Source organism: Chrysochloris asiatica, unplaced genomic scaffold, assembly GCF_000296735.1.
Source record: "Chrysochloris asiatica unplaced genomic scaffold, ChrAsi1.0 scaffold00131, whole genome shotgun sequence".
In the NCBI taxonomy this organism is placed as follows: Eukaryota; Metazoa; Chordata; class Mammalia; order Afrosoricida; family Chrysochloridae; genus Chrysochloris; species Chrysochloris asiatica.
The window spans coordinates 3,691,447-3,702,066 of record NW_006408649.1 but is presented as its reverse complement, the minus strand read 5'-3'; the positions used below and the strand labels follow the sequence as shown (position 1 = coordinate 3,702,066).

Here is a 10,620-nt window from a genome sequence, read left to right as displayed (position 1 = left end):
ACTGCCGTGGTTTCTGCAGAATAAGGTGTTTCTCTGTAAATGAATTAATATCTATAGATTGCAAATATATTTTGTCATGTGTTTATTTTAGGTACAAATACATTTTTTTTTTAATAACATAAAGAAAGTATTTATCTCTCATTATTTCCCAGGAGAAAGAGAAAAAGAATAGGCGTCATGTGTCCAATTTTTTTTTTTTTTAATTCAATGGTGCATTTAAGGATTTTTTTCAATCACTTTTACCTCTATAGAGGTTTTCCATCTTACTAACATAGATGGGATATTTTTCTTCTTCACAACTCCAAGTATTTTGTGTGATCTTTCATACCTCTAATCATGGCTTTATATGGGAAAAGCCAAAACCTAGACAAGTAAATCTCTTGAAAGCAGGGATTGGATCTACTTTGCATCAGAAGAATGCTTTGTTCTTTTCAGATGCATATGTGACTACTATAATCATACTGTGTACAGAGTACTCTCCTTCCTATTTAATTGTGAAGATAATTTTTCCATTTCAAAACTATAGAAACAAACTTTCTGTAATGCCAGTGCTGACTGTCTCACTGCCTTGATTTTTCATGACTATGTGGGCTATGTTGTTGCTCTTGTTATTATGTGCCATCAATTGGTTCTGATCCTTAGCAACCCTGCATAGGTTTTCTGAGAAGTGACTCTTGAGTTTGAGCTGCAAACCTTTTGGTTGAGTGCTTATCCTACAGCACCACACCAGGACTTCCATGTCAGAAATAGGACTTAACTACCATTAAACACTTGATTTCACTTTTACATTTTTACAAATGAACGCTTAAGCACAAATTTACCCTATATTAGTAGGCAGTTTTCCTTGTCTTGATGCTTTAGTTGTTTGTATTTGGTACAATATGAAAAAAATGGTTCTATATAGTTTAATGTAATCTGATGATGCAAACTTGATTGCTGAAAGTGAAGAAGACTTGAAGCACTTATAGAAGAAGATAAAAGAATACTGTCTTGAGAGGGCAGGGCCACCACCAGCTGGCTACAGTGCAAAAACAGCAACTTATCGAAAAAGAGGTGTGACTCTTCCCGCCCCTCCCTGCTTTTTTTCCCTTCAACTCTTGTACTCTCCCCTGTCACACCATCTTTACCAGGCCAGGTATCTTCATGTGGGTGGGAGCACCCTCCCAAAAGGGTCAGTGTTGTGCCCACAGGGCACAATTTTCCCACAGTGTAAAGAGGAAGTAGCTGAGGCTAATCCTCTGGTGGGTTCTTATGATGTCTGACTGGAAGTTGGCTCTCCTACATGAGCGGGAGCTTTTATCCCTTCCTTATCTAACAAGGGTAGCAGGTCTGGCCATACAGCTGAGCCGTATTTGCACCATGTAAAACCCCAACATAAAAGGCCAATACCAACTACTATACACAAAATCAGTGTGTAAAGCCAAAACTGTTAAAAACACACTAAAGGGAGAAGGACGCTGTGGATATGCAGAGACCTAACCAATTGTAAGTGATAAAAGTGTGAACAATCTTTATTCCACTAATTTTTCATTCTTTGTTTGTATACCTCAATGTCAGTCACTAGAAGGAATGCCTGTGTAAATGGACACCCCCACCCACCCCTGAAGGTTTCCACTGTACACACAATATTGATCTTCTTAGCAAAGACTATTAGACTAGTTTCCTACATTTTTTTTTCTTTCTTTTTGCTTTACTTTTGTTTCTTTTGTCTTTTGGGTTCTACTTTTTCCCTCTAGGTGGAAGCATTCTCTCCCTATGTTACCAAAGAACAGACAGCTATCATGGCCATGAAGCCAACTACAAGCATACCCTACAATATCCTACCATTTGGACATAAGCCAATGCCAGCTACTACACATTACATAGATGACCAACACTTGCTAAGATTACATGCAGTTGAGTAATTTGTTGTTGTAAAGTGCCGTCGAGTTGATTCCAACCCATAGCAACCCTGTAAGGGTTTCTGTGGAGCAGCTGGTGAGCTTGAACTGCCAACCTTGCAATTCAAATGGCTTTGCAGTCTGGTGCATTAACCCACAGTGCCCCACCAGAACTGTGATGTGAAAAGGGAACCCTATCTCTGGATCACATCTACCAGGAGGAACTCAGTAAGCTTAATAATACAGCAGCATACATTCATTTACTTATTGAAAACACATCTAACTAGTGGAAATGTCCAAGAAACAACAAAAGATCTCTGCATATGCCCCCCCCAACACCCCCCCAAAACAACAACAACAACAAGTAACTGAGACAAATGAACTGGAGGTAGGACAAGACTTCCCATTAGAAGGAGAGAAGGCTTTGGAACTGCCTGAGAAGTAATTCAGGAGAATGGTACTGAGGTACATGAAATGCTCCACAGAGAGGTGGAGGAAAATAAGACAGAAGTCAGTAAAGTTCTACAGAAAGTGCTCTCAAATAAGATAGATATAGCAATGGAAACAACTCAAAACCTGCACATATAAGTAACCACATGGGTGATGTCACAATGGAACCAATGGAAATAAAAAGGATAATACCAGAATACTATGAAGAGTTGTATTCCAACAGATTTGCAAATGAGATGGATACATTTTTTAGAAAAACATGACTTAACTAAACTTACACAGCATGAAGTAGAAAACTTGAACAGACCCATAACAAAAGAAGAAATTGATCAAGTCATCAAAAAACTCCCAACCAAAAAAAGTCCAGGTCCAGATTGCTTCACTGGTGCATTTTATCAAACATTCAAAGAGCTGTCACCAATGCTCACAAATTATTCCAGAATATAGAAAAGGATGGAAAACTTCTTATTACATTTTATGAAGTAAGCATAACCCTTATACCAAAAATAGGGAAGGACATCACTAAAAAAGAAAATTATAGATAAATATCCCTCATGAACATAGACGCAAAAATTCTCAACAAAATCCTAGCCAACAGAATCCGGCAGCATATCAAAAAAATAATACATCATGACCAAGAGGGATTCGTATCAGAGATGCAAGGGTGGTTCAACATTAGAAAAACAGTCAATGTAGTCCACCATATAAATTTTAAAAAGGAAATAAACCACATGGTCATATCAACTGATGCAGAAAAGGCATTTGAAAAAAATACAACATCCATTCCTGATAAAAACACTCAACAATGTAGGAAATGAAGGGAAATTCTTCAGCATTAAGAATTTATAAACAAAATCAACAGTCAACTTTCAACGGAGAGAAATGGAAAGCCTTCCCTTTGCGAACAGGAACCAGACAAGGATGCCCTTTGTCACCACTCCTATTCAGTATTGTGTTGGAAGTCTTAGCCTGAGCTACAAGGCATCATGGGAAAATTAAAGGCAATCAAGTTGGCAAACAGGAAATAAGGCTTTGTGATACAGGGATTGAGGCATAGTCTGAATAGGTAAAAGAGGCGAAATTATGTTAAGATGCTTGACTGTTTCATGACTGTTTGTTTCTCTTGCCTACTAATTGAGGGGGATAGAAAGTAAAATCTGTAAATATGATTATAAAAAGCTTGTAAGCCTGCCTTAAGCCTATAACTGATTGGAATACCTAAAAGGAGTGTTAGAACTTACCCAGTGAAAGAGGCTTCTTGTGGAGCCTTTGTAGTGTATAAGACCTTAGGTGAAATTCTGAGCCCCATCCAAAACCTTCTGAGATGGGAAATTCCCACTTGAAAAGACAAGCAGACCTGCCTGGAGCAGCTAGAGGAATAGAAAATACTTCTTGAAAGGAAAACCAGCAAGAAAAAACAACACCAAAAATGGCAGTATACTTGGCTACCACAAGAACAAGCAAGTTGTTTAGAAAGCCATCAAGGCAAGCAATCAAGTCCCTTCCGGACAAACTGCTTTCCAAGACTGAAACTCAAAGGGAATACACGAGCAGGCATGTAATCTTGCTGGTGACCACATTGATTTACTGGTGAGTGGAAGTAGGGGGAAAGCATCAATGAAGATATGGGGTGAGTCTGACCATGTTACATAGACTCCCATCAACTTGGAGTATGGTGAAACCTGGGAACTCCTGAGCCCATGGACAAGGACATAGCCACAGAGGGCTAGAGCTGAGAGTGAAGCGTCCAGCTGATATGAAGTGAGGGGAGATGCACACGAATGCCCAGACTTGCAGATAGTACCTATTGGACGTAGCTTCAATGGTTGGATGATTAGAATTCAACTTGAAGAAGATTTTTAAAATAAAATAAAATAAGAAAACAAGTGTAAATCACTACAATCTGATGAACTTGACCTATATTTATGGATGTAGTTGCTTAAAATACCAACTGAGAGGGAAGGAAACTTCATGGCAAGGATCAATCCCATCCCTTCTGTACAAAGGGTTGATAGGGATGTTCAACTTAGACATTGGCTACCTAAAATGGGGGTGCTATAAGGCACAAAGTGGTTTATAAGTTTTCAAGAGTGAGTTTAGATTCAGAGTTGGGGTGGGGTGGAGGTAGAATCCTCACTGAGTAGTTTTCATCCTGTCTGGATGAATATGGTGAAGGAGATGGGGGATAAGACTCTTATAATTCAATAGTGAGTCATTGTTATCATGACTAATTGCAATTGTACACAACTATAAAGGCATAAGTTTTATAGCAAAAAGGGGTGAGTGGTTGATCTTACAGTCCAGGAACAGAGGACCCTGTGACCATCAAGGGAGAAGAGCAGGAGAGGAGTGTGGGACACTACCCTGAGAAGTGGTGATGCCAGAGATGATGACGTGGCGAGACTGAGTATCTGAGGACTCTACACTTATGGAGGGAGAGGGGCTGTGTGCTGGCTGCCAGGGGGCATGCTTTCAGGATGTGTCCTTTAGTTGTTTGAATGATTATATATTACTGAGTGTTTTGGTGTACATCTCCCCCCCCCCCAAAAAAAAAAGAATAAAAACAAATATTGTTGAATGTCGATGCATGCAAGGGATTGTACTCATTGCAGTGAAACAAAATATGATAGGATGAGTGTAAAACTGATGTTCCCTCATGTAAACTATCACTCAATTCACAATAAAAACTTTAAAAAAAAATTGGCAGAGGACATGAACACACACTTCACTAAAGAATACACCAGGTGGCCAACAAACATATGTAAACAAGCTCTTAAAAAAAAAAAGAAAGAATACTCTCTTCCATATTGATTAAATATTAATGTAAAGAAAACAAAAATCTTCATAATAGGACTAATAAACAATGTCATCATAAGCAGAGAAAATATTGACATTGTCAAAGATTTTATTTAACTTAGATTCACAATCAACAACTCTGATAGTTAAGGTTTTGTGTCAATTTGACTGGTGTAGGATTCCTGTGTTTTGTCAGTTGAGATGTGGCTATCCCCATAGTAAGATCTAACAGTGTAATTAACTCTATGATGATTGGCTATGAGCCACCAATCAATTGAAAGTTTGTTTCCTCATGGGTGTGGCCAGCTTTCAATATAATGGATACTCAGGCAAAGTTTGCTTGCTTCCCACTGGATCTGGATCTTGCATCTGGCTTGTCTTTCAACCTCTGATTCTTTGGAGTTGAGCCTGTGGCCTGCTTTGTTACCTACCTGCCTGTTAGTCCACCTTGGTGCATGCCTTCCTGCCTGCTTCTGCACCTGCAGGACCTGACTGCCTGCCTGCTGATCTTGGTTCATCTGACTTGGAACTCTCCCATCTCTACAATTGTGAGACATTTCCTTGATATAAATTTCTCTTTATTTATATATGAAGAGAAGTTACGTATAAATGTAAGATTCTTAAAAGAAACCAGTCAAAGATAACAACCAAGGAAGTAAAGTGAAAAACTCAAATGACGTATTGCATTGGGCAAATCAATGACAAAATACCTTTAAATTTTTTTCAAAAGCAAAGATCTAACTTTGAGTACTAAGGTGCACCTGGTCCAAGCAATATTATTACAATCACCTCATATGCATGTGACAGCTGGACAATGTATAAAGAAGACCTAAGAAGGATCAATGCATTTTAATTTTGATATTTTCAAAAACATTGACTAAATTATGCTATGTCAGAAGAATGGATGAATTTGTCTTGAAAGTAGGATATTCAGAATACTCCTTAGAAGTGAAGATAGTGAGACTTTGTCTTACTTATTTCAGACATGTCATTAGGAGGAACCAATCCCTCTAGAAAGACATCATATTTGGTAAAGTAGATGTTCAGTGAAAAAGAGGATGGCTTTCAGTGGCATGGACTGATACAGTGGCTTTAACAATAGGCTCAAATACAGCAGCAAGAATGAGGTCAGCGCGGGCGTAGGCAGTGTTCCATTAAGTTGTACATAGGGTCACTATGAGTCAGAATCAACTTGATGGCACCTAACAACAATGGAAAGTTATGTAAGTGGTTAAAATTATCAGCTGGTAACAAATAATTGGAGCTTTGAGTCTAATCAGATATATTTTAGAAGAAAGCCCTGGAAATCTATGACCAAAAAATCAGTCATTGAAAACATTATGGAACATGGTTCTATTCTGAAAACATGGCATCACCATGAGTCAGAGTTCACTCAACAGCAACTAGTGGTTTATTTCGACAACACTTGCAAGTAAAAATTCCTGTTGGCAGATTTTGGTACTTCTTCTTGGACTCCAATTTTATAGCTCTTTTATTTTGTAATGCTCAACCATTTTCCCCAACACTTCAGATTTAACCCACCCAGTGCTCTAACCACATCTCTCATCATTGTAAGTATTCTACTTACCATAGCTTCTAGTCCAGAATCCTCTCTTAATCAGTTCTTTTTGCAGACTCATGAACTTGTGCCTCCAAGATAATCATTTATAAGATCGTTTAGCTCTTACCAACAGCTTTTCTTAACTTGAATTATCATGGTGGGAGGTTTGGGTTCTTGATTTGTCTCTGTGTTCCTTGTATGAATTGGCCCATTTTCATTATTTAGTATGTGCACACAGGATTCCCAGGGAGTGGTAGCAAAGTCCACAGCCAGTCACTTACACATTTCCTCCCAAAAACTTGTATGTTTATTCAACTTATATTTGCATAGCGAGAAGAAAAGTTTCTTAAGTGATTTCTCTCATAATCATGAAAATCTGCTTCAAGTGTATTGCAGTTCTCCACCTGAGCTCAAAGAAATAATGAGCATAATTGTTATTTACCCTGAGATAAGCACAAAGGACAGTTTCAAAGATGTAATCCTCCAATATGGCCATGGTACAAAAACAACTAAGAATAGCACTGTGGTTTATGATGTGGGTGTCATGGAGAAAGTAGTGCAACTTCTCCTTTGTGAACAAAAGAACAAGTGTGTTTTAAGTCTGTCACGGAGATTCTGTGTAACTTACTGTTACTAGCCACCTCTGGACATTAACCTCAACATCTGTCATGTACAGATGACAGAACCTCATTATATTTAAATTTTTAAAATAACCAATTTAATACCTGTGTATTTTAATGTGTCATTTTCTAGTGATTATCCTCTAAATACTCAAACTATATTGGTTGAAAAGACAGTCACATATACAACTAAATCTCAAATTAGAGGGGAAAAAAAGGTTATTATAATGGACTATAGATAAAGTAAAATGTGGACATTGGAAAGTATGAGTTTGACTTAGGAAGTTAACATTACAGTGAAATTATACATTCTTTTAGCAGCAGACCTAGAGTTTTTAGTCAGGATTAGGTATCCAGGATCTCAGTTTTTTCTACTTCAGCATTATAATCTATAATTTCATAAAGATTTAATAAATGCTTAAAGACTGTAATTTTTAAAGTAAAAATAATTTTCAATATTCCATGAAAATTATTATAATTTGATCCATTTATTGTCCCTCATAACTCTTTTATGAACCCTGAACTTCATGTTGCTGGAGGAAAAACTGTTGATTCTTTCCAATGTATGGAAAAAACATGGGCTTTGGAGAAGATTGCTAGCTATTTCAGTTCTCTGAGCTTCGATTTCCTCATCTGTGAAAGCCTTCCAGCATTTAGAGAGAAATTAAAGGAAAAAGTAAATGCAAAACCCACAGCCCACTATTTGCAGAAATTTAGCACCCTAGGAAGGTCAGTTATCTCTCTTTAAGGGGAAATTACTTAAGTGCCTTGAAGTCAGTCTTGCAGACTGTTAGAGCTTGTAATAACTTCAGTGATAATCTAGTTTTAAAATATTTTCCAGAGGTGAAATGATAAAGTGCAGAGATGTGATGTGGCATTCTACAGGTCACAGAGATGGATTTATATAGAGGAATTCCAATATATTTGAGATTTTTTTCTGTGGTCAAAGAAAGCCTGCGGTGCTTATTGACAATGCTGGCCTGGATTTGAGAAAATCCATTCAACAACATACCTGAAAGTGAGACAAGATGAAAAGACTATTAATAACATCAACTCTGCTCTTTTTATTATAAAAGGCATTTCATATATGTCTATTTTGTTAAGTGCAAGTCACCTACCATATAATTATACAGAGGACATTGAAATAGTAGTGCCAAAGAGAAAATGATTCTATAAAGTAAGCACTATAATTTGTGAAGAAATATTTTAAACACCTTTATCATCATCACTCTTATGCCTCTTCTCCACATGTGTATAAAACTCCAGGGCTGCCCAGTTGATTTCTCATTCATAGAGATCCTACAGGACGAAATTGAACTACTGCCCAGTGTTTTCAAGGCTGTAAACCCTTAAGGGGACATTGACACATATTTCACCCACAGAGTAGCTGCTAAGTGTGAACTACCAACCTTTCAGTTAGCAGTTAAATGCTTAACCATTGCACCACAAAGACTCCTATACATGTATTTGTTATAATTGTTAAATGACAAAAAATCTATACAGCATTTCTAAGGAGGGGTTGATGGGTTTGAACCACTGACCTTAACAGTCCAGTGCTCATCCTACTGCTCCACATCCGATTATATTTGCCTGTTGTTCTTGTCAAGTGTCTGTGAATTGGTTGAGACTGTATAAGGTTTCCAAAGAGCATATGGTAGGGTTGAAACACCCACCTTGTGGTTAGATTCCAGTACTTATCCAAAAGCACCAACCCAGGACTCCATATTTATTTTATTGTTGTTGTTATTAAGTGTTTTCTAGTTGCCTCTGACTCGTAGTGAAACTGTATAAGATTTCAAAGGAGCAACTGGTGAGTTTGAACCACCAACCTTTTGATTAGTAGTCCAGAATTTATGCTACAATGACACACAAGGACTCTCTCTTTCTCTTTCTCTCCATATGTGTGTGTGTACACATATTATATATGTATGTGTATATGTATATGTACATATATAAAACATATATATATATATACTGTTGTTGTTGCTAAATGGTGTTGAGTCGGTTCCTACTCAGCGAACCTGTGTAGGGTTTCCAAGGAGCAGCTGGTGCATTTAAACCACCGACCTTGCAGTAAAAAACAATCTTGCAGTTGCAAGATTGCATTGGATAATGTACTGGATAATGCAAGATAATGAGCTGAGCAGTTTCAGAGTCCCTGGTTCCTCACCATGCCACCGTGGGACCTTAGCGAAACGTTCGGCTAGGGTTTGTTCTCTGTGAAGGTCGAGAGCTTCAGCCTCTGGGCGCCTCCACCTTGCTCTACTACACCACACTCAGCATTTCCCTCAATCTGGGTGCCACTCCTGTGTTTCCTCTGAGTTTCTGTGCTCCGAGGACTTTCTGTTTCCTCCCCTTTGTTGCTCTGAAAACTGGTCTTACAAAAACCCCTCACTTCGAAGGGAAAGGCAATTGCAGCTGACTGCATAGACCACTCCTGCAGATCAGTGAGCTGGTGGTGCAAACCCACCTACCTGCCCCATGGACTGTATTTGTTTGCTGAAGGAAGTCAGCCAAAAATTCATTGATGCACCTATTCCAGCGGTGTAATGGATGTTTCTGCAGCCTGGGACTGGGTAGCACCAACAAGTCCTGCACAATGCCACCCATCAGCTTCCAAGACCTTCCCCTCAACATCTACATGGTCATCTTTGGCACAGGAATCTTTGTCTTCATGCTTAGCCACATCTTCTGCTGCTATTTTATCAGCAAACTCCGGAATCAGGCACAGAGTGAATGATATGGATATAAGGAGGTGATGCTTAAAGGTGATGCCAAGAAGTTACAATTATATGGAACCTGTGCAGTCTGTCTAGAAGACTTCAAGAGGAAGGATGAGCTAGGTATGCCCCAATGCCAACATGCCTTTCACCGGAAGTGTCTGGTAAACTGGCTAGCAGTACACTGTGTCTGCTCTATGTGTAACAAGCCCATTGCTGGTCCCTCAGAGGCCTCTCAGAGAATTGGGATCCTATTGGATGGACTGGTGTGAGTAATGCTTCTACACCAAGACCTAGAGAAGACCTCTTGCATCTACCCCAAGACTTGGAGAAGCTACAGTGAACAAGACAGTTGGGTGGGGATGATCATGCTCACCTTGAAGGGGAGGATGGTGTGAGGCTGGTCTTTGCCCTAGGGTGACTCTAGTGCCAGACTTAGCCTACCTGTCTGCCTCCTGAAGACACCTTCCCTGCTTAGTATCAACGGCATCAACTGGCAAGACCATTGCATCCTGGTACTGAACTATCTACTTGCCTTGTCCCTTCTCTGAGGACATAAGCACACCGCTCTCTGACCAAAAATCTGAACACTC

General features: G+C 38.9%; 1 pseudogene; it reads left to right on the top strand.

The window, feature by feature from the left end:
- The first annotated feature begins 9,834 nt into the window (after positions 1-9,834).
- LOC102811410 lies at positions 9,835-10,299 on the top strand (annotated as a pseudogene).
- Positions 10,300-10,620: the final 321 nt, after the last annotated feature.